This window comes from Lactuca virosa, chromosome 2 (genome assembly GCF_052849685.1).
Source record: "Lactuca virosa cultivar CGN04683 chromosome 2, Lactuca_virosa_CGN04683_v6, whole genome shotgun sequence".
Taxonomy (NCBI): domain Eukaryota; kingdom Viridiplantae; phylum Streptophyta; class Magnoliopsida; order Asterales; family Asteraceae; genus Lactuca; species Lactuca virosa.
The window spans coordinates 132582072-132601768 of record NC_136427.1 but is presented as its reverse complement, the minus strand read 5'-3'; positions in this window follow the sequence as shown (position 1 = coordinate 132601768).

The window sequence follows — 19697 nt, the reverse complement described above, 5'->3', positions numbered from 1 at the left end:
AGTAACAGTCAAGAACACCAGCAGGTGTCTACCAACAAAGGCGCCTCGGGCCACAAGCCTAAGAACAAGAAACGAGAGTCTTGGGACAAAAAGAAGCGCAACCTATCTCAAAAACGCGCTAAAAGACAACAATCCGTGGCTGACCCTGTAATTACAACAGCAGTCACGACTCATGCCTCGACACTAGCCACAACGTCTGTCACTCAAGCATCGGTCAGACAATATATGGGAACACTCCCAAAGTGTAACAAGTGTGGCTACCATCACAATGGGGTATGTCGGGTGCCGCACTGTAAAAACTGCAACAAGAACGGACATACTTCCCGCTTCTGCAGGACCCAGACCCAGCGCATCGCTTCAATCACCAATACCAATGTAAATCCAGTATGCTACCTATGCGGTGAAACGATACACTTCAAAAGAGACTGTCCAACTGAGAGGAATGACGGGGGAGCAGGAGGAGCGTGACAAACAAACCAACAGGAGCAACAAGAAACCTTATTAGGACTTTTGTAATGTTTCCAACAACAAAAACGTTTAAGTACCATCTGTTTGTAATAAATTTGGTATGTTTGCTAAAATTACCGTATTTCAAAAAGTAGTTAAAATACTCTCTCGTTCAATCAAATCAAAGATACTTATGTATGATCTTAGGATCATTGCTGGTGAGCTGTGATGACTTGGTGTATACATCAGGGTTAATTATAATTAAAGTACTGCAGTCTTAAAGCAAATAATTCTGTCCTGACTCCTGTTCCATGTCTAGTAGTGGGGTTAGGGTAGAGCCACTCACTCGACGATTTCTTCAATACCAAATTAGATACGACTTGCATATACCGCTCGAACATAGAGTGACCTGTCGGGGATCATGATATAAAGTATCATTACTAGCTACCAGAACACACTTACTACCAGTACTAGCTGCTGTGGTATGAATCATTTGCAGTAACAATAACATCGATCAAAACGGAACACACTAAAAAGAAACACAGGATGCACTATTACTCTAACGAATATCTCTTGCGAATACAACTTAACACATGTATCACTAAAGAGATCCGAAGTCGTCATTCGATTTGGATTGGTTTTGTCCTCACCTCCCTAATTAAAACGGTTACGAAAAGACCCTTCACCTAACCCGCTGAATATCGAAACCCTCGTCTCTCATAAACGCAAATCCGACATGGACCTCCGGCTCATCTCTCGCTGCGAAACCCCAAAACACTCACCAGAGGAGTATTATACCTTCCGAAACCTTTCCACAAGTATTTCCAGAAGACCCTTCGGGAATGTCACGCATGCAGCAAATAAGGTTCAAGCACAGAAGCTTGGGACGAATACAGTTAGTCTATCACTACTAAGTGTATATGCGAGGATAATATATAATTAAGATTCTACGGACATTGGATGTCTGCTTCCGCCCTATTTCCTGTTCCTTGTCTGGTTGTGGACTTGGGGCAGAGCCACCCATCCAACTGTCTTACCAACCCTAATTACATAGGACCTATATGCACAAGTTAATGATAGATGGACCAGGTACGAGTCCTACCATTAACTTCGGGACAAGACTATCCAGGAGTGCGAATGAACGTTCTACCATCCGAATAAGTCTAGTCGTGTAAACCGAACCCATATGCTCCCTACCGATCTAATCAAACGAGAAACACTAAAGCAGGCCCTATGCAGCGCTCCGAGGAGAAGTTATTACTTATGACTTAGTACAAATTCGAGAAAGGCTGAAAGCATCTCGAAACCGACAAAAGAGCTACACAGATAAGCGACGCAAAACCCTCGGAATTACGGGATGGTGACCGAGTTCTGCTAAAGGCCTCACCGATGAAAAGAATGATATGTTTCGGTAAACATGGGAAACTGAATCCAAGGTACAGCGGGCCATTCGAAATCCTCGCTAGGATTGGCCCGGTAGCATACAAACTCCGACTGCCACAAGAACCTAATAATGTACATCCAACCATCCACGCGTCAAATTTAAAGAAATGTAGGTCTGACGAGACTCTTGTGATACCTCCCTACGAGATCAAAATCAACGAGAGTCTCCACTTCGTGGAAGAATCGGTAGAAACCATGGATCGAAAGATGAAAAGAACGAAATCAAGGTCGCATCCCTGTTGTGAAGCTCCGTTGGAACGTAAAACGAGGACCCGAGTTCACCTGGGAACGCGAAGACCCGATGAAACAAAAATACCCGCATCTTTCCCTAACTCTCGAAGTCCCGGTCAAAGTGCTAATTTCGGGACGAAATTCCTTCTAACGGGGGGATGATGTGACAACCGTCACTTTCTGGTCAAGTCAGAGACAAAGAAAGTCAACAAGTCAAACTGGTCAACTCAACTAGTACTAATATGATTAGGTATTTTCTTTATGGTTACTAATGTATGACTCTAAATCTTAAAACCAAACTAACACTTGAAAGTTTCAAATGTTCAAAATTCTAAACCCTAATCAGAATGAGGGATGTAACAACTCTATAAAACACTATCACGTGCCCTTCGGAGGTGTATAACACTCAAAATGGGATGTAATTAAGCCTACGGTCTTTGAACTACGAGGAAAAACATTAATAAAGGCTCCCGACAAAGTCTCTCTCAATCTCTCCCATTGTATCTATCTCTCTCCCAAATCTCTCCAAGTATGTGAAATCTCTCCCAAATCTCTCCAAGCATGTGAAATCTCTCCCAAATCTCTCCAAGCATGTGAAATCTCTCCCAAATCTCTCCAAGCATGTGAAATCTCTCCCAAATCTCTCAAAGCATGTGAAATCTCTCCCAAATCTCTCAAAGCATGTGAAATCTCTCCCAAATCTCTCCAAGCATGTGAAATCTCTCCCAAATCTCTCCAAGCATGTGAAATCTCTCCCAAATCACTCCAAGCATGTGAAATCTCTCCCAAATCTCTCCAAGCATGTGAAATCTCTACCAAATCCCTCCAAGCATGTGAAATCTCTCCCAATTCTCTCCAAGTGTGTGAAATCTCTCCCAAATCTCTCTATGTACCTTCCTCAGTCGAAAACAGCCCAAAACCAAAGGAGGGAACCCTCTTGGTCCGGAACCGGACAATTTCGCATCTCAGCTTCGGAATGCCTTAGCTTCGGACTCCCAACTTCGGAAACCATGAAAGAACTTCACAATTTTTACTTTTGGCTCCGGAAGTGTGATTTTGACTCCGGAACCCTCGCAGGTTCGCTTCCTTCTCCCGGTTTTCGACCACTTTTGCGTTTTAAGCTCGTTTTTCATGATTTTCGCGTGGAATTTTCACCAAAACTTATATTTTGACATATAAGATCATATATATTCATATTTTAATCACATTTTGGGGGAAGGCTCAACTTAAGAACAATATCTAGTGGGTGAGATATTGAGATAGAGTGTTGATCTTTCCATGAAGTATGACTCAAGTTAACCCCCCATACCCACATAGGACAACCCTCAGTCAGTATTCATCCATACCTAGTCAATTATTTGTCCTCTCACAGCTCTCCTCCAACTGGAATCTTGATCAAAAATTGGAAACACCCATCTCTCCTTCCACTTTACTCACTCTCTCACCAAGAAACAAACACTTCTCTCTCATTTCCCTCTCAAGGAACTCGAGACTCCAAGGCTGCCTTTGAGCTTTTCACCCTCATTCAGTAAGTATTCTCATCCTACATTGAACATTATTCACTACTTCACTCAGATTATGAATCTCTCATAACAAAGGTCACCATAATTGTTCTTAGATCTTCAACTCTCCAAGCTCCTACCAAGTGTTCTTGACTTGGAAACCCTTTCTCTTCAGCATTCATCTAAAGAAACCACTCAAGGTGAGTTCATACCCCCACATTTTCATGTTTTCTTCAAGTTTTAGGGGGAGAATACAAGTTAAAATACCAAGAACTTAACTAAACTCAAACATCAGCTTTCAATAGGAAAGTTTAGTTCCATTCACGAACTATTTTGACCATCGTAAACTTAATATCATTCAAAACTATTTAATATGCAAATAGTTCAGGTTCATACCTTTAATATTACTACTTGCACATCTCCATACAATTTTTCTACAATTTATGGTTATTTTTACAAAACTGCCTATCATTTCAGAAACGAATTCGGACCAGTCTGTGAATATGAACATTTTCACACACGTTAGAGAGTTCTAAAAATCATAATAAAAATTATGAATAAACTACACACGTTTTCGAAACTCTCAGAGTTTACGGATTTAGGTTTCGACTTCGTATGATTTTTCTATAATTTTCGTAAAACAGTGCAGAAAGGTTAAAAACTAGTTACATAGCTTACAATATTAACAACACTTTGTAGTATGTTGAGAAAAGTGCATAACAATAAGTTTCTAAATGTTGGAGGTATTTCTTGTTAGTTTACCATCATAAACAGAAATTAGTCATTCATGATAAGGTTTTTCATTCATTTCGAACACATACAATAAACTGCAATAAGTATAGTTTATGGATTTTACAATAAAAGCATACTACATGAAAAAGGTTTTACTCTCAAATCAAACGGGTTTTTCATATACTACATGATAAACTATAATAATAATAATAGTTTATGGATTTCATATCATGAAGTTATTTCATAAAAGGTGATTTCATTTCCACCACGGAAGAGGTTTTATACTCAAACTATATGTAAACTAGTTAATGTAAGTTGTGGGACAATTCTTCCATCGTACTCTTAGAGTACGTGTTCAAATTCATGTAAGTTATTACCAGATTCTCTTGTAGGGAGAGCATGATAATTGTGTATGGATCTATATTGGGATTGACACCCCACACCTCGCTGCTAGCTACAGCCGGACCTGCAGGTCTACGGGTGACAAGAGTCATAGGATCTTGACGTCTGAAAAACGTTGTTGCAGGTTAATTCTCGTTATAGTATGGTTATAACGACTCACATAGGGAGTTAACAACCTTTCAAGTTTACAGGGAAAAATCTACTTGGAAAAGGGGTTTTATCTATTTAAAACTACAAACACATTATAAGTATAAAACACACACATATTCTTGGTCTTGGGATTTAAGGCTACATAAATTTTTATAAGGAAAATATTGGATTTTCTTTGGAAACCTATTACTATTATAAAAATTATAAGTACAAAACACACACATATTCTCGGTCTTGGGATTTAAGACTACATGACTTTTATAAGGAAAATATTGGATTTTCTTTGGAAACACATCACTATTATAAACATTATAAGTACAAAACACACACATCTTCTCGGTCTTGGGATTTAAGGCTACATAACTTTTTATAAGGAAAATATTAGATTTTCTTTGGAAACACATCACTATTATAAACATTATAAGTACAAAACACACACATATTCTCGGTCTTGGGATTTAAGGCTACATAACTTTTTATAAGGAAAATATTGGATTTTCTTTGGAAACCTATTACTATTATAAACATTATAAGTACAAAACACACACATATTCTCGGTCTTGGGATTTAAGACTACATGACTTTTATAAGGAAAATATTAGATTTTCTTTGGAAACACATCACTATTATAAACATTATAAGTACAAAACACACACATATTCTCAGTCTTGATATTTAAGTCTACATGACTTTTATAAGAAAAATATTGAATTTTCTGGAAGCATACTCTATCGCTTTTACAAGGAAAATGACTTATTTCTCAAATAAAACTCTTATGAACTCACCAACTTAATTGTTGACTCTCTTTCAAAACTACTTGTATTCTCAGGAAATCAGTGAAACAGGAAATCCACAGCTTTTGAGGATGGGACGTTAAATCGTCAAACATTTCATTTTGTCATCATAGTATAATTGATTTGAAACATGTAAACACATACTATGGTGTAAAATTTTCAATTATATCTATGATGGTTGTATTTACTTTGAGCACTATTATACTCATTGTTATGATACTATACATGAAGTCCTCCACCCCCAGACGTTTCCGCCATCCTTGGTTTGGGGGTGTGACAACAATAGGACCCTCCTTCCTGAAGGACTCTAAGGATTCACAGGCTTTGGTCTTCAGATGAGCCCATAACTGCCCTGTGACAAATCTGTACTATGAACCGAGAGAACACTGAACACCCCGAACCAGCAAAAAGGGAAGCGATCTTACACTAGCCACTAGTAATTTACGGTATGCAATTGGCATATGATGATATTTGATGATCTAACCCAACAGGAGCAAAAAAATAAACCAGGTATACACTTACTCATCCGGCTACAGTATCCCAATCCACAACACAATTCCCACAACAATGTGTAGATAAAACTGAAAGAAGGCGAGGTTACATACCCACAACATCGCTTGATGGAGTTCTGAATGCTCCTATCTGACACTGCAGGGCCTGACTCCTTCTGCTGACATGACCAACCCTGCTACACTTGTAGCAACCTAAATCCCTGGAATGTTAAACTCCCTTGTGTACTTTCCCACACGTGTTGTACTGACTCCGGCCCTGCTGGCCTTTCTCCTGATGATCAGAAGTCTTGGGTTTCTCCCCGGGGCCCCCTACTATATGCACCTGGCACGACCCCCTCTTCTCAAAGTGCTCCAAATTGATCTTGCTTCCTCGGACTTAGAAGTCATATCCTCCAGGGTCTGACACCCTGTCACGCTCACTAGCTCACTTGCCAATGGCTGAGCTGCAACAGTTGGAACATCCTCTATTCCCAAACCGGGTCACAAACTCCTCCCCGAAGCTTCTTAGATTCTCCAAGACTCTCACCGATTCGAGTATAGATTATGTGCTTTCAGTAGTATGGGCCCAATACTACCTTCCACACCTATCCATACTTTCCTCGGCAATCCTCCCGAATCCTCCAAGTCACTTCCTCAAATTGATGCACCCAAGTCTCACTAAACCTTACTACTAACCCATTGAAACATATCCTAGGCTTTCCTAGGTTCCCGAACCCACCCAGTCCTCAACTGCTGAAAGATTCCCAGTAATGTCAACTAGCTACCTCATGAATATAGCCACATGCAACAGTGATCAAATAATCCTTCGAGTAAAAGACCCATCCCTATAACAGTTGGACTCATACAAGAGCTGTGCAATAGGGTCAAGTCCATCACTTTGAGATTATCTGGCCTGTGTCCCATATGACTTAGCATATTCACTTAGTAGCTAACTCACATCACTAAGAGTCCCACCAAGCACAAAGCAAACAACATTCAGACAATGGAAAATCTAACCATCATACTCCAATCAAACCATTCTATCCTCTAATCAGAAATTTGTACTAGCATATAATTCGAAGGCTCATACAATCAGACATAACCTAAACAGGCTATCATATCACTGACTGATCAGTACTAGCATGCATATCTACAAGCACATACAGTAGGCATATAAGACATCCATCCTAGATCCTTAGCCCTAATCTAGCATGCAGTTCTCATAAACATAGCATATCATCGCATAACATATATGGGTATCTTGGGGAAAACTTACTTGAGCTCAACTGATTGCACATATCACACTCCTTGTTCTCTATCAAAACTCTTTATTTTAATTTTTAGAAAATTAATTTCTTGTAAAAATCTTTCAATCCCCAGATTTGAGTCCAGACACACCCAAGAGCGTGTCCGAATCCTTCAAACCAAGGCTCTGATACCAACTTGTAACATCCCAAAATTCAAGGCCAAAAATTTCATTTTAATTAAGTTATTCTAAAACCATCAGTATAAGAAAACATCCATAATAACATCCCATGACAAAACCAAAGTGTCAATTGTTGGGTTTTGAGCATTCTAACACTCCTATGGTGTACATGCAACCCTATAAACCTTGGATCTATGTTTTCTCTATTATACATGCAAATATTAACTATTCCAAGGTTTCATCCTAACTAGCATATTATGAAATTATTAATTCTCTTTTAATTAAACACTTTAATTATCTATTAATAAAGTCCATAAGAGTTAATTGAATTATTCAATAAAAACATCATAATTCCAATTATTAAATTCAAAATTAAAACCATTTAATTCATTGTTTAAGTTATGAACCCAAGAGTTTTAGAATTCAATTCTTTTTTTTATCATAAAAAAACTTTTTCCAAATTCCAAAACTTGAGGGCAAGTTTTGTAACTCTTGAAAACTTTTGGATTCCATAACTTATGGATTTAAATACTTGTTTTATGATGAAACTTTTCATGTTCCATAACTTAAGAACAAGTTATGGAATTCTTTAAAACATTAAGACCAAGTTTTATAACTCCATAAAAAACTTTGAATCAATTTTTTTTAAAAACCTTTTCATATCCATAACTTATGGAGGTTTCAAAAAACTCTTTAAATCAAACTTTTAAAACTAATAAAATAATCATATCATTTTATCTTTTACTAAATTTGACCTAATTCAATTCATATAGCAAATGATTCAAATTTTACAAATAATTAGTTTTTCACAAAAACAAGTAATTATCTTAAAATTTGACAAACGTCATGTTTTTTTTCCTTTTTTTTTCAACTTGAAAATAAAACATTTGCATCAATATAACAGAAAACAACCCATGGCTCTGATATCACTGTTGGGTTTTGAGCATTCTAACACTCCTATGGTGTACATGCAACCCTATAAACCTTGGATCTATGTTTTCTCTATTATACATGCAAATATTAACTATTCCAAGGTTTCATCCTAACTAGCATATTATGAAGCACATATACTACAAAGTTCTAGTTAGATGACATACCTTTTGATGTAGCTTGATGTCTTCAAGCTTTAAGAGCTTAGCCCCAATAGTGTGGAAGCCTCAAATGGAATCACAAAACACCAAAACACCTTGGAAGAACTTGAGAGAATATGTATCCACACTAAAATCGGCCCACTCTTATTTTCACACACTTGTACCAATTTTGTGAGCCAAGGACCCCTTTATATATTATTGAGGATTAGGGTTACATCCATGTAAACCCTAATACCCATGACCTTTCATTTACATAGGATCCATGGGTTAAAAGCTCCATGGACCATCCATGAAAGCTTAGCCCAACCTAAATGACCTTGGCTCATTCCATATATATAAGAGTCCATATTTAATTAGTTCTTTTTGATCACTTAATTAATTCTAAATTAATTCTTGATCAATACTAATTAAATAATATGATTCCATATTAATATATTAGAACTTATAATATATTAATATAAATCATAAATATACTATTCTCAAAAGACTATCCATATAAATTGTGCCGGTGAAGTGCAATCCAAATGGACCATGCCGGGTCGGGTCAAGTACATACCAAATATAGTTATGGACTTAGACATTAATCCAACATCAATATCAAAACATGTTATCATAAAATAATATCAGAGTGTAATACCAAAGATCTCATGTGCGGAAAACATAGTGTGATGCGTTGCGATCGATCCGACTCCTTTCCTTTGAAAACGAAGTACCTGAAACCAAAACTGTAAAACGTAAGCACGAAGCTTAGTGAATTCCCCCATCATAGCACATACCATATAAACACATACTGCCTAGCATATATGGGTGCTGGCCTCCCCTTCAATATCTTTCAACTGGTAACTGCCTAGCATATCTGGGTGTTGGCCTCCCCTTCGGTATCTTTCAACCGGTAACTGCCTAGCATATCAGGGTGCTGGCCTCCCCTTCGGTATCTTTTAACCGGTAACTGCCTAGCATATCTGGGTCCTGGCCTCCCCTTCGGTATCTTTCAACCGGTAACTGGGAACTATTTCACCCCTACCACTACCACATAATGTCACACCCCCAAACCAGAACGGCGGAAACGTATGGGGGCGGATGAAGTGACATCATGTATAGTATCATAACAATTGAATAGTAATGAAACATAGCAACACAAACATTCATACATTTAGATTTAGAGTATTACATTGTTTACAAACACAATTGTTCGAAAGTTGATTCAAATAACAGAAAGTAAATAACGTGAAATAACGACGCCGACCCTCAAGAAGGGTTGAGTACTTGCCTGCTAGATCCCTGAGAATATAATTCGTTTTGAAAAGCGTCAACTAAAAAGTTGGTGAGTTCATAAGCATATTTGTAGGTAAAACATTATGATATCTTTGTTCATAAATCGTTGCAAAACTCCAGAAAATCCGATATTTTCTATAAAAAGTAGTTTGTGAGTCTCGTTGTAAAAATCCGTGTATAGTTGCATGCATGTTCTTTGTTTTCCTTTGTTTGTATCAGAAAGAAGGTGTTCCCAGAAAATCCTATATTTTTTGAATAAAAAGATGGTTGTGGTCTTAAAACCCTAAGACCGGAGTTGTGAAATTAGTTTACATAATATACGAAACATCGTTTTGTCTTTTATAAAACTATTGGGGTGTATATCCTTCACTTGTAAAGTGCAGATATATAGTTCCAGAAAAATGCAGTATTTTCCTTATAGATGAACTGTGGTCTTAAACCTTAAGACCCTGATGGAGGTGAATATCGTACCGAAAATAGTTTATAGTTTCATTTATTTCAATAAAACTAATGAAGTGTAAGCTACTCGTAAATCAAAAAAAAATCTTTTTGTTTATCTCTATGTGGGTCGTTATAACCATACTAATATGACGGATTGTCTGGCTTGCCGTTTTATTGGCGTCAGTTTCGTTGAAGATATTTGTCACCCTACACTAGCATTGTCTAACTGTAATAAACAGCTCAGGTGTGGGGTGTCAACCCCGTATAGATCTATACACAAACTCACGCTCTCTCTCCAGAAGACTCTGATTATAACTAACAGGACTTACGGCGTACGCTAGGTAGGTACGACTAAATGCGTCTCACAAGAGCCTCAACAGATTTACGTGAACTATGACTCCCATCATGGATTTATGCAAATAATGTTTTCTTGTGTAAAGTTATGACTGCAGTTTTATGACATGCGTTTTAAAGATTTATGACATACAGCTTATCACTTGTATTTCTGAAAGTTTTATGATGGACAGTTTATGACACGCAAATATTTCCGTCATAAAAACTCTGTTTTGTATATCGACTTGATAAAATTATTTATATTGGTAATTATAAATAATCACTATTAGTTTGTCAACTTGCAATAGGTTAGGAATATGGCATAATGTTCTAAGTTTAAAATCCTTGAAATGGTATTAATATAACATGATTGTTTTACTAGTAACATTTATTTTTAGAAAAATAACCAAGTTTTTTAGGGTGTTTTGACATACCCAAGATTTTGCTGAGATCTTTGTAAACAAAATATTCTATTGTTGTTGTGATTAAAATATTGTCACTAGTTCCACCAAAATCTCATATAAATCCATGAAATCTATTATGTTTAAATGTTTGCACAAGTTTTAGTGGTAAAAGTATTTTTAACCACAAATTTACCATTTTGGGTGTAACTCATCATATTTTTACCTAGTAATTTTATTTTTTGTCTAACATAATACCATAATACGTAAAAATCCACAATGATAACTTAGTTCTAACATCATGGGATTTGTAAAATCTCAAGTTAATGGAGTATTAACATGAAATAATAACATTTCAACACACATAAACACCTAAAAATACAAATGCATGTAAATCTCCAAGGATTTAAACAAGATTTGACTTGTATTCCCCCCCCCCCCCCCCCCCCAAGAATGAAAACTTGAAAAGAGTAGGGTATGAAGCTCACCTTGGGAAGTTGGAGGGTGTAGTTGAATTGATGAGAGGAGAGTTTTGATCCTAAACACTTGAAGTGTTTGATGAACTTGTGAAGATTGTGATACCCTAGAATTGTTTACACATAAAGTTATGTGTAAATAAAATGAAAATGACAAGATAATATGTACATCCATTGTCCAAGTTTGAATCACTTACGTGGGTTTAGGGAAGAGCCTTTGAGAAATTTGTGTTCTAAGAGTTTGAAGCTTGAGTTCTTAGAGAGTAACTTGAGATTTCTCAGTAAATGAAAATGAGGAAATGTGTTATGGAAAAAGGGGTTTACGCTCTTAAAGAAGAGGGTGAAAGTTGACAAGATGTTTGCTTGGGTTACTGGGGAATTTGGCTTAGTTATTTGATGGTCAATACATGTTTAACCGGGATTGCCTTGGAAATGGTTGAAATATCTCACCCTAAAGTCAATTGTTTTTGTCTTTTCCTGAATTCCAATCCATAAACACCTTAAAATATCTAAACATGGTAGTAAACAGAAGGTGTTTACGCCCTAGGGGGTCCTACCCTTGAGTTTACGCCCCATGTGTGGTCCACCAAAGAGTTTACGCCCATGTACTTGCTTATTATGGTGTTTACGCCCAAGATTCCTTCCACTTGATGTGTTTACGCCCCAAGATGCTTCCATTTGATGTGTTTACGCCCAAGGGGGTCCACTAAGGTAGTTTACGCCCTAGGATCCTTCCTAGGATGGTGTTCACGTCCATTAATGGCGCAAATGAAAGGGTTCACGGCCAAACATGGCCCAATGAAAAGGGTTTATGGTCTTAGATGGTATCCTTAATTGTATTTATGTTTTGGATGCTTTTTATAAATGTGTATATGTTTCTAGTGTTTAGAAGGTTCAAAATGATGGCCTTAAAGTTCAAGCATACAACGATGCAACATAACACAAGTTCTTATATCTATATCATGTGATTCTTAATCAAATCCATTTGTCCAGTTTTTGCCTTGATAAACTTGTTTACTTTCAATAGATTGCCTTTTATGTGGCTTCCAAAGTGTACACTTTCATATACATGCACTTGTGCTCTAATGGTTTTCAAGGTTTTCATTGGCATAGGGTTGCAGTTTAGACCTTGCTTGATCAAAATATTTCAGGTTGTCACACATAATAACGTAACATATACATATAAATCATATACTGCCTAGCATATCTGGGTGCTGGCTGTGACAACCCGAAATTTCTATCTTGTACAACCATTCAATTCAATCAAAGTCAGACTTGTTTCAGCTACCTTTTAACACTGTTTAGAGTCTGTTTGAGGGTTCTAAGCCTAGGACATCAAAGGAATAAGTGTCAGGAAGTATCAGCTAGAGTTCAAAACCAACAAACAAGCCATAAACCCCTTCATGAGGAGTTTACAGTCAAGGCACATGAGTTTACGGTCGTAAACTCATGATGGCCGTAAACTCTTGGCTATATGTATGATACTTGGCCATTTTTCAACACTTTTACCATTCCTTACTCAAGAACTCGGGTTTTGCTCTCAACTATCATCAAGTTCTTCACTTAAATCTTCAAAAATTGTAAGTGGTCCATCCCTTGATTAGTTCCTACATCACCTTAACTAGCATCACCCATTGAATTCATCCATTAACTTCATCTTTTGGGTTTAATCTTCAAGAACACCAATAACACCAAGAACACACACTAGTGTTTTGGTCCGAAATCAACCCTTTTAACTTCCATATCGTAAGTATCATTTCCCTATACTTGTTATCTAATTGAAACACTTGTTTAGCACCTTGAAAACATCCATTTCACAAGAACAAAAGGAGTTTATGGCCAACAGCATCTCCCTTGGCCGTTGTGACAACCCGAAATTTCTATTCTGAACAACCATTCACTTCAATAGAAGACAGAACAGTTTCTGCTAACTTTTAAGCTGTGTAGAGTCAGTTTGAGTGTCCTAAAGCCTAGTACTTCAGGAGATAACAGGAGAGAGGGTTCCCTAGGGTTTATTGTGTACCAATAAAGTTCCAAAACTCCAAGAGTTTGGAGTTTACGGTCTAAACAAGGTGTTTACGGCCGTAAACCCCAAGGGTATAAATATGGCACTTAGCCATTTTAATCACTTTTTCACATTTTCAAGAACTAGAACTCATTTCTCTCTCAAGTATCATCCGACTTTTCTTCAAGATCTTCAATAAAGTAAGTGTTTCTTGCCTTGTTTAGTCGATATCTTACTTAATCTAGTGATCTTATGTGATTCCATCCGTGAAATCATTCCATTTGTGTAGATCTTCGAGTGTTCTTAGTTTCACCAAGAACACCAAGAACACACACTAGTGTTCTTGGACTTTTAGCACCTTTTCAAGTTTCTACATAGTAAGTACTCTTACTCTAGTGTGTTATAAGACTTGTTACACTTCCTAAACATCTAGAAAACATAAGGAAACACAAGATCAAAGGTGTTTATTGTCCAAGATATTCTTGGACCGTAAACCCTAATGAGGGTGCCAAAGTGTGCCCTAGTCCCTTACCAAGCCTTGGAAACTAGTCTAGATACCATCCTTGATGTGCTTAGGACTTAAAACATCTAAAAGACCATAAACCATTTGGTTTTACGGCCGTAAACCCAAGGAAAAGTGGTCCAAGGACCGTAAACTCCACAAAGGAGTGAAATGGTGCCCTAAACATTTCCTAAGGCTTAAACATGAAGTAGGAATGCTTCTTATGACCTTTAAAGCTTCAAAACACAAAATGGTCAAAGTACCATGAGTTTACGGCCGTAAACTCATGGGTTTACAACCGTAAACTCAATGTGAGTTGGTCCCAAAACCGTAAACTCCAAAAGAGTTTACCCTTGGACCCCAAACTCAATAGCAATGTCCTACAACACTTAGATGCAATCCTTAGCACTTATAAGCACTTAAATCAAGTGTTTTACATGTATTAGGATGTCTTAACTTGGTTAATTAGTTGTTTAATGACTAATTGGATACATATATGTGTGATTATATGTTAACTAGGATCCTTGTGTGTGTTCAAGTCTTCACTTGACACTTAGCATTCTATACTATCAGTTCATCCAAACCACTCACTACAGGTGAGTTCATACCCCTTAATTAACCTTTTAAATGTTTTTAAATGCTTTTATGGGGGGGGGGGGAATACAAGTTGAACAATTATAGTTATTATATCAATCACATGTGATTAATAACTACCAAACAAGTGGATTTCTTACTTTCAAACTGTTTTACTTCAATCTGTCTTATAAACTCTTTTTCATATCAAATACTTTTATTAAACTCTTTTAACTTATATTCTGTGTATCTATATAGATATAGTTATATAAGTAGGATTGAAAGGACTTAGGACTGATAGCTCACCTTACTTCCTGTTCCTTGTTTGGTTGTGGACTTAGGGTATTAAGGTTATTTGTCCGAAGGTCGTTTGAATCCTAGTTATATATCATGTATATGTGTATAGATATAAAAGGTTACTTCATTCAGTTCAATACCTTTGGGTAGCAAAGGTATACAAACATGCTCATACATTCAAACCACATTACTAGTAAACTATAATAGGTATAGTTTAGGGAGATACTAATGCTATTACTAGAACAGTGAAACATACAATGAGTCAGTTCATACATGAGTCAATAACAAACAAACAATAGATACTATGATGAGAAACAAACAATAGAATACTATGATGAGAAACAAACAATAGAATACTATGATGAGAAACAAACAATAGATACTATGATGAGAAACAAACAATAGAATACTATGATGAGAAACAAACAATAGAATACTATGATGAGAAACAAACAATAGATACTATGATGAGAAACAAACAATAGAATACTATGATGAGAAACAAACAATACATGCTAGACAGGGAGAGAACACACAATACAGCTAGCACATACATATACTAGAACATTACTACATTTACGTGAGCCACGTAACGGGGCATGGCACTACCTGTCATGACCGTTTTGTATCCAGAATCTCCTTAAGTGGGGAGCGTATGAGTTTGTGTATAGATCTATACTGGATTGACTATCCTACACCTTGCTGCTCGCTACAGTGGGACTTGCAAGTGTACGGGTGCCAAACGTCATTTCTTACGACATTTTACATCGTCGTTTTTCTATAGAGTCGGTAGTAGGATACAGGCCGATCACATGGTACTTTAAATAACAATTGGGTTAAGGTAGTTAGTACAGCAGTAGTTACTTAATACAACACTACAGTACTATTTCATTTTCCCATTACATTTACTTTGTGATCTTCACACAATAAACAATAATGTAAAAACTATATTTTTGGTTAATGATAGTCGGATTTGGGAAAATACACACTCTTACAAGAGACACACACACAGATACTAGATGTCTTGGTAGAAGGCTACTTTTAGTAGGAAACATAGGGTTTTCTAGGGGAGTTCAAACAATTACAAACTTTTACAAACTTATACAATTACAGACTTACAAACACTTTCATGCAAATACAGACATTAATATACTTATGATCTCACCAGCTTTAAAGCTGATAAACTCTTTCAAAATAAATTGTATTCTCAGGTCACCAGTAGACAGGTACCGGTACCAGGTTTTGAGAAGATGGAGCTCGTTCAAGACTCATCTTTTTATTTTGATGTATATTTTTGGTGTCTATATAACTTGACAGAACACACTTGTATGAAATTATATTATTAATGCAATGGATGATGTTGTTGCTTGTTTACTACTTTGCATTGTTTTGATATTGTACATGACGTCCTCCACCCCCGAACGTTTCCGCCGTTCCGGTTTTGGGGTGTGATAGATTGGTATCAGAGCTTTGTTTATAGTGAATCGAGTGTATCAACCCATAAAAGATATACGAACTATAAACACAGCAGGATTAAAATACTCTGATAAAGAGTTTTTACTTTTAAATAATAAAATATTTAACCAAGTATACATACCTGCATTCATACTAAAATCAGTGTCACTAGGACAGAACAAAAGTATTACGATTGTTGGACAGCACAAGTAGACTTAGAGACATATAGTCAAAGCTGGGAAGATATAGCCTGATCAACTATGTTATCCGAGGGTTGACTAGCATGTGCCTAAGTGTGGTTGTGAGGTTGTAACAAGTCTAAAAACTTACCAACACTACTACAATGAGAACAGTAGAACATAACATAAACTTAAAATACTATAGGAGTATTTTGTGTTACTTTAATTACTTATCTGATAACTAAAGGTCTTTATTAGTATATCAATAGTTGCTGAGTGGATACGCTAAGGTTATATGTATCTAGGATATCATAGACTTAGAATCTGTGATCTTTGCTTTACTTCCTGTTCCTTGTTTGATTGTGGGCTTAGAGTTAGGGTCACTTATTCGAAGGTCTATCCTGTCTTGGTTACATATGACTTGTATGCACTAAGCAAATGTTGAAGTAACTGATAAAGATCATCTTATAATTATCTAATCAGTACGTCTATTTAGTTATTTCTTTATCTCTTTTCTCGCATAGATATCATGGCTGGATTCCATATCCCCGGAGACCCGTACTACCCCAACAACGGCAATGCAGGATGGCTGGGAGAAGAGCCAGAAGATGATCACCCAATCTCGTTGGATGATCACAAAGCTGAAGGCTTTTCTGAGGATTCTGACTCAGAGCCAGAAGTCAACAACCTACCCCCAGCTGCTCAGGACCCAAACCTGAATCCTCGTCCAGCATTTCAAGGACCCACACCTCTGTGGGCCACAAACTTGAATAGATGGAGTCAGGAACAGGGTCAACCCATTCCCTACAATGGAGACAGAAGCTTCTACAACCTCACCGAGGGAGGTTCAGCTGACAGGGTCCTACCCATCATGGTTCGTAGGATTTCCCGGAACACGGAACAAGGTCGAGCGACTATCGACCGAGTCATAGAGATTGACGCCAACGCTGGCGTTAACACAGTCCGCATTCGCCAGCTTGAGTATGCTCATGAAAGGACTCAGGTCCGCAATGCAGTTCTGTAGAGGGAACTTGCTGAAACCCAAGCTGAAGTCATGGAACTTCGAGCTCAGCAAGCAAGATCTGATAGGCGCGTGAGGGACATAGAACGTCTTCTGTCGGAGTCAAGAACTCACTCTAGTAGTTCTCGTCGCCGTTAGAGTCTCATCGACTTCTCTTTTGGATATAACATAGTTAGTGTAAAAACTCTAGTCTAATTTCCTATCTTTGTAAATCTTAGACCCGTTAGGTCTTGATTAGGTAGTAATCTGTCAAAATTTTCCCATTTTGGTTGATGTAAGACCTACCTCTAGGTCATTTTTCCCGAACTCATTACATCTGTAATTCCAGTATTATTGACAGATATCTAATCTCATGGAAATTATTATCCAATTACTATCATCTGCTAGTACTAAATCATCCTTCAATTGTGCTGTTGGACTATGGAGAGTTAGTCCATGAGTCATTCTCATCAATTTTCTATTAAATTCTTATCAATATCTTCATCTTTGTAAACTTATAGTTGAAAGATGTCTTCTCGTAAATCAACAAGACGCGATCCTCCCGCACCAACACCACCTGCTCCTCAGATCGATACGACAGCTCTAAATGCTGCTGTAGCTGCGGCTGTGGCTACAGCCATGGCTCAATATCATTCGTCTAGTTCCACTGGAGGAGGAACTCCAGTTCAATCTACTCATGGTGAAGCTCCTGTGCGCTTGAGAGAGTGCTCCTATAAGGACTTCACTAACTGCAAGCCCAAGTCCTTCAGAGGGACTGGCGGAGTCATTGCCCTATCGCAATGGTTCGAGAAAACCGAATCGGTTTTCGAAATCTGCTCCTGTTCAGAGGGGAGCAAGGTCAAGTTCGCTGCTTGCACCTTTGAGGATAAAGCCCTAACATGGTGGAATAGCCATGTCAAGTCACTATCTCTAATAGTGGCTAATGCTATGGGTTGGGAAGCTCTGAGAGAGCTGATGATTGAGGAGTACTGCCCGAGGGGCGAAATCCAAAAACTAGAGGAGGAACTGTGAAGCCTAACCATGAAGGGCTCCGACATAGTCTCTTATACCGCCAGGTTCTGTGAACTGGTGGCCCTCTATCCCAACATGGTTCATACAGAGGGGAAGAAGATAGAAAGATATATATGGGGGCTGATGCCACCATTCCAGGGAAATGTTTTGGCTTCAAACCCCACTACATTTGATAGTGCTAAGCGATTGGCACATCGGCTTATAGACCAAGGGGTTCGTACCCCGGCCGCAACAACAACCCTGGCTATCTCAGAACCCGCCAGAACCGCTGATTCCAAGCGGAAGTTCTGGGATGACAAAAAGAAGAAGAAGGCTGCTAAAAAGCAGCAGATCGTGGCAGTACATGCTGCGATAACACCTGCCATTGCTGCTGCTCCGATAAAGCAGTACGCTGGAAGTTTGCCCAAGTGCAACAAGTGCAACTTCCACCACGCAGGAGCCTGCCGGGAAATGCAGTGTTTGAACTACAACAGGAAGGGGCACACTACCCGTTTCTGCAAAGCTTCGGCGAGGCCAATCACCTAAGTCCCCGGCGCTGGTGTAGGCCAAGCTTGCTACGGTTGTGGCGAGGTGGGCCACTACAAAAGAACTGCCTGAAGGCAGGGAATGCCGGTGGAGTGGGAAGAGTTCTGGCCATAGGCCACGAGGAGGCGATTGCCGACCCCACAGTGGTCACGGGTACGTTTCTCCTCGATAACTCTTATGCATGCATACTATTTGATAGTGGAGCGGAGAGGAGTTTCGTGAACCAAAAATTTGCTCATTTACTTAAGCAAAAATCACGAGCACTTAAAGAACCGTTCACTGTAGAAATGGCTAATGGAAAGACAGAGAGCACTAGCAGTATATTCATAGGGTGTACCCTAACACTAGATAGCCATTCATTTTCGATCGACCTCGTGCCGGTCTCAATTAAAAGTTTCGACGTCATTATCGGCATGGATTGGTTGAGTCTTCATCGTGCCGACATCATGTGTTATGAAAAGGCTGTTCGCCTTAATCTGCCGTCTGACGAAACT